Source organism: the organism of the source record quoted next, unplaced genomic scaffold, assembly GCF_019419815.1.
Source record: "Pyrus x bretschneideri cultivar Hongxiangsu unplaced genomic scaffold, Pyrus_bretschneideri_v1 Contig47, whole genome shotgun sequence".
NCBI classification, from domain to species: Eukaryota; Viridiplantae; Streptophyta; class Magnoliopsida; order Rosales; family Rosaceae; genus Pyrus; species Pyrus x bretschneideri.
Window position 1 is genome coordinate 2,506,777 of NW_025999784.1, and position 5,724 is coordinate 2,512,500.

Consider the following 5,724-nt stretch of genomic DNA (forward strand, 5'->3'; position numbering starts at 1 on the left):
ACTAACGATGTAGCGTATCATCGTCAATGTGGGATGCATATCTTTTGTGTTACATATGAGATGTATATTAAAATGAAGGTGTCCAACCCAAACGATCTTTTAAGCCTTTCAAGCAAGACTTTCATCTTTAACGTTGGATGCTCTCACCACACCCCTTCATGTATAGCGTTTGTATGCCAAATTTATGAACAGTTTTTTTTTAGATGACGTGGGAGCTAGCATGTGAGACTATTGGACCTTCCACATAAATAAAATGATAATGGTACCATCTTATGATGCGAGTATTCAATATAAAACCAATCGACATACAGATAGCCTCAAGATTATGAAGTCTTTAAATGGAAGATTTTCACCTACAAATATATGAGGAACTCTGTTTGTCCTCTAAGATCACATGATTTTAATGGGAAAGTTGTTGTTTATGTTCTAGCATATATTAACCTTAAGGGTTAGTATGCTCGAGCTTGGCACAAGGGTACGAATAGCCCCCACCCTAACTTTATCTCATTGCGATCAACTTGACATTTCGAATGCAAAATATATTACACTGAAAGCTCAAACCCAAAACCCTAATTTCAATATGGCGTATTTTTACCATGCTCCCTAAAACTTGTCTTAATTTCACTTTTTTCTTTGAAATTAAAATTTCACCATTTTACACCATGAAACTCGAAATTTACTTTGCTTTAGTGAACTCTATTTATTCGTCAAATATGTTGGCATGTAAAGGTAATTCAATCATTTTATTTTACGTGACAGTTAGGGCGACATTTTTTATCCATGTAGCAATATGTGTACCCAACACCAAATCCCCCGTTAATTAATGTGGTCAACTATTGCCACATGACCCACCCCTTCCTTTGGCCCGCCCTCCCCTTCAGCTCTTCTACCCAGCTCCAAGAACCACACCTTCCCGATCTCTTTTTTAATTTTTTAATCCACATTGCACCTTTTTATTGTATGCTGGGTTCGCATGTGTCACCACATAAGCAACCTCGAAGCCACCTAAGCAGACTTAACAGATACTCAAAGGACTAGACAGAATCTTACCAAAGTGGAAGTAATATCGAATTTTAGGGTGTAAAATGATGATATAGTTTCGAGAAAGTGGGATTGAATAGGCCATCATAAGAATAAGCCCTTAAATACTTAGATGGGACTACTGTGAGGAAAGAAGTTATAATTCAATGGGACAAGGATTTTCTCCTCTCTTTTTTTTTCTCTCTCATCTTGTCTGAATGTTTAAGATTTCATCTAGTTTCTTCATCTTTGTAGAGAGAAAGAAGGGAAAAAAAAAACTGTGAGAGGATTTTTGCACGTAGAGGGAGAGAAGAGAAAAAAAAACTATGAGAGAAGGGGAAGAGAGGAGGAAAAAAGGGAGGGGAGAGAATCACCATCCAATTCAATGTCTATAAACATAATATATCGCAAAAACTTTATTCCGACCGCAGTTGTTCTTTACAACTGGGACTGAAAGCGCCTAGATTTGATAGTTTGGTACAAATGCATACACACGTTCAGTGTATCTAATATTCAGTTCATTCAACGCTGAGCATGCAAGCAAAACTGGAAAAACTCAAAGCATGTGCCCTAAAAGCAGAACCAGATGCTGGTCGGTGTCTCTTGGAATACCTTTTTTGTTTTGTTAATCTTCGCCGTACATTTTATAAAAATAAAAAAAAAACCAAAAGATAAAAAGTGTTTTCTACCTGAATACATGAAAGCTATAAAGAAATTAATCAGTAAGAACGAAGAAAAACTGACGACTAGAAGAAAGTTTATTAAGTAATTATGGGGACTTTTAGGTTAAGAGCTTAAATAAGATTTTTTTTACATTGTAACTTAAATGATTTTTTTTTTTTTGGAGAAAAACCTAAATGATTTTTTTTAATTTAATTTAAATCTTTATTTTTAAAACTTGTCATATTTAAATTCTTCCACCACATTTATAATTTATAAACGTACTATCCGAAATTATTTCTCCATTCTAACTAATGTATTTTTGTTTTGCTGCAACATATTAATATATGAAAATTTGATCAAAATTCAAATTCTTATAATTTAAAAAAAAAAAAAAAGTCAACACCAAAACAAAAACAAATCACATTTCACGAAACTCATAGGTACGGAAGTATCGGTACATATGCATAGTCATATAAGTATTGATATGCAAGTATCAACACCGAAATACAGTACGTAAGCTTCGGTAAAAATATATAGATACGTAACTATAATATCTAAACATATATAAGCCCATAATATGCATATACATATATGGAGAAATTCACACACAAGGATAATATATGACTTCCGTATTATGGGAACTTATTAATAATTACCAGTGGTAAATAACATTTTTATTTTTAGGGAAAAGTAGATGGACCAATTTTTTAGATAAAAAACATGTGATGTGTTACCAATAGAAAATAACCATGTTAATCCATGTTTAAGTAATAATTCCATCATCAATAACAATGCCATATGATTTACAGAATTTAGTCTAAATAGTTGGTCTCCCTAGTATTACTCTTAAAGAAAAGAAACTCAATAATAATTACACCTAATTAATATCTAAAAATTACAATTAAATGCCAAGAACTAGAGTTAATTTTTAATAACACAAGGTCTTATTTTGCAAATGATATTTTAAAGGAAAACTAATGAAAATAGTTTGAAAACTTTGAGTTTTAACGATGAGGACAAAATAAAAAGTAAAGTGAATAGTACTAAGATTAACTTTTTAGTGTAAAAATGTGATTTTTCGTTAAAATAAATAGTACAGGAAGCTTTTCGTTAAAATTCCATATTTTTAAAGGATTGGAAATAGAATTGTTTGATAATAATATTATGTTGCATGGGTCTGTGGCAGTTTAGTAGGGTCGCCATTTCCGTCAAGTTTACAAGGTTTTCTAGACTCTTTGAATTTAGCTATAAAAGGAAAACTGCCAATTTCGGTGACAGCACAAGGAATCTTCACTGTGATTGTGGGTGTCTTTCTCGTTCTACGTACTGTAACTTTAATAGTTCCCTTCTATTACTGTGATCGATTTTTCATATTCCTTTCAATTATAAGAAATTAATATTTATTGTTAAACTAATTAAAATCAAATACCAACTAAATAGTGATCAAATACTAACACTATAGTAATCTAATATCGAACGACATTCAGATATATCATTTCAATATTTGAGGGCTGAAATGAAGATTTTGGACTTCTTTTCTTTTTTATTCTTTTCTTTTCATGCTAGAGTAGGCGCAAATTTGCTTCGTTTTCAATCATGTTACTCCAATAGCCCTTCAAGGCTTAAGCTGAAGAAGAAAAAAGCCCAATATAAGTCGACCTAACGTTAGGATGATGTAGTAGCAAATTTGACTAGCACCAACCATAGGGTGGGTTTATTATATTCATAGGACTTATTTGGACATTTTCTTTGCACACTAAATATGTGAGCAAAATAAGTTCTGAAAGAAAGCATGTTTACTTACTTTGAAGCATTCTTTTTTCGAGACGAAATGGTTGAAAATTCTCTCATCCTCTCTTTGCTTGAAACCTTTATGTCATCTTTCTTAGCCAACTTGCATATGGTTCTTTCTAAGCCATAACTCACAAAATATCCAACATGTTTGAGACTTTAATTTGAAATTTGATTTTGGGTTTTGAAACTTGAGAATTTGATTTGCAATATGAATGAGACGGCCTAAGATCGATTATGGATGATCTTCAAATAATATTAAGAAATTGAACACTACTTATAATGAAATTTGTCCGACGAAGATGCATTTTTCGCAAAGGATGAGATATGTTCATTTTTTTCATGGACGTGCTGGTCAACATATATGGGAATCAAGCTAAAATATATACGAATGGAATAATCTAAATATGTGCATTCTTACGATATATAGAGATACAAATGTGTGTACCACAAAAGGAAAAAATCCCGCTTAATAATACGTTAATAATATTTTTTTAAAAGAAAATCTCGACAATACAAAAAGAATTTTATTAAAAATAATAATAATAATGTTATACTTGGTCAGAGGGACATAAAATTTTATCCTTCATAACACAAAGCAAGTGAACCATTGGATACAAAGTAAGTCAAGGAGGAACAAAATCATCCGAACGGAGATAAGCAAGAACACTAGAAGAATCACTTTCTAACCAAAGTGTATGCCAACCCCAATGATAAGCGAAACCGACACCAATAAAATTTGCTGATAATCCATATAAAAAGAATTCTGATGACCAATACCTTGACAAAATCCTCCAAAAAACTGACCATGCCAATCCTTAAAAACTTCCCAACAAGCAAGAAGACCAGGATTTCTTTTAGACTAGCCATCAATGTTAAGCTTAAGCCAAGAAAACTAAGTTGGAATAATAAGTCTATAGTATAAGTCAAGAACTATTCATATTAATTGTATTTTTATTCCTAAAAACGACTCGAGTCAATTAACATGAACATGGCTGGTCAATGAAAAAAAGAAAAGACAGAGAGTAGAACGTGCGCCTTCTTACCTTATTGTAGTTTAACATTGATATGTTTTCTGTCCACTAGATCATCGAATCAAGCTGCTCAAACCACATGACAGGTGATAATAAGAAGTTACAGAACCTGACTGAGTACAAGGGAGGTTTGCTTGGTGGTGACAGCCAATGAGTCAAGGTTGCCGATATCTCATACCGGTAAGACAATAGTTGTGCCCAGGTGCAGTACTAACCAGGTGCCGCGTCAAGATGTCTATCATGTACCAAGCATGAAGAAAGTATGATTCCTATCACCTCATATATGATTGCAACCCCTAGCTAGTGGTTATCAAACGCACAATTAACAACCATGCGCAACGACTTAGTAGGACTTACTTCTTAAAGTTCTTAACAAGAAAGAATATTGAAACTAATTAACTATTAATTAGAACCCTCCTAAAATAATTAGTTCTTTGGCTTCGCAGGATTAAAAACCCTACAGTTTTTTCTAATTTCAGCAGCATTTTCCAACCAGCACCTGGAGACTCTCATCTTTAACATAGCAATTGCAAAGCTCTAACTAAACTGTTGAATAAGAAGAGTATCCAAGATAACTCTAATGATCCCAAGAAGAAGAAAATAGAGCACACTCTTAAAGAAAACTCACAAAACAAACTAATTAGCAAAGCTTTTCTTATTTAGCTCTAGGCTTTGTTTTTCCTTGGATGATATACAATGCTTGGGGACTTGGGTATTTATAGCAAACCAAATGAAAGCTACACCACACACTTACTTCACCTACAACATCCACCTACTTCACCTACAACCTCCACTTACTTCACCAACCTCACACACTTTGCAATTGTAAGCAATTACATCATCAAACTAGATATGGACTTGGGCTTTAGATTGGGTTGTGGATTACTTATTGTTTTGGGTTGACATTGATTCTCAACACTCCCCCTCAATGTCAGCTCTCATTCTTTGCACTGTGCTGAGTAAACAGCGAAAAATTTCGAGCTTGCCTGTACTCAAACTTTTTGTGAACAAGTCCGCAACTTGATCATTTGTCTTGACCTGTCTCATCTCAATCTCTTCTTGCAGAACCTTTTCTCTGATAAAGTGGTAATGTACCTCCACATGCTTAGTTCTTGCATGAAAGACTGGATTTTCCGCCAAGCGAATTGCCGATTGGTTATCACAGTACAATGGTACTGGATAATCTACTGGTTGATGTAGATCACTCATCAACTGT

General features: G+C 33.5%; 1 pseudogene; it reads right to left on the bottom strand.

Annotated features, from left to right (window-relative positions):
- Positions 1 to 4,857: 4,857 nt before the first annotated feature.
- Positions 4,858 to 5,724, bottom strand: part of LOC108866214 — a 6,012-nt pseudogene continuing 5,145 nt past the window's right edge.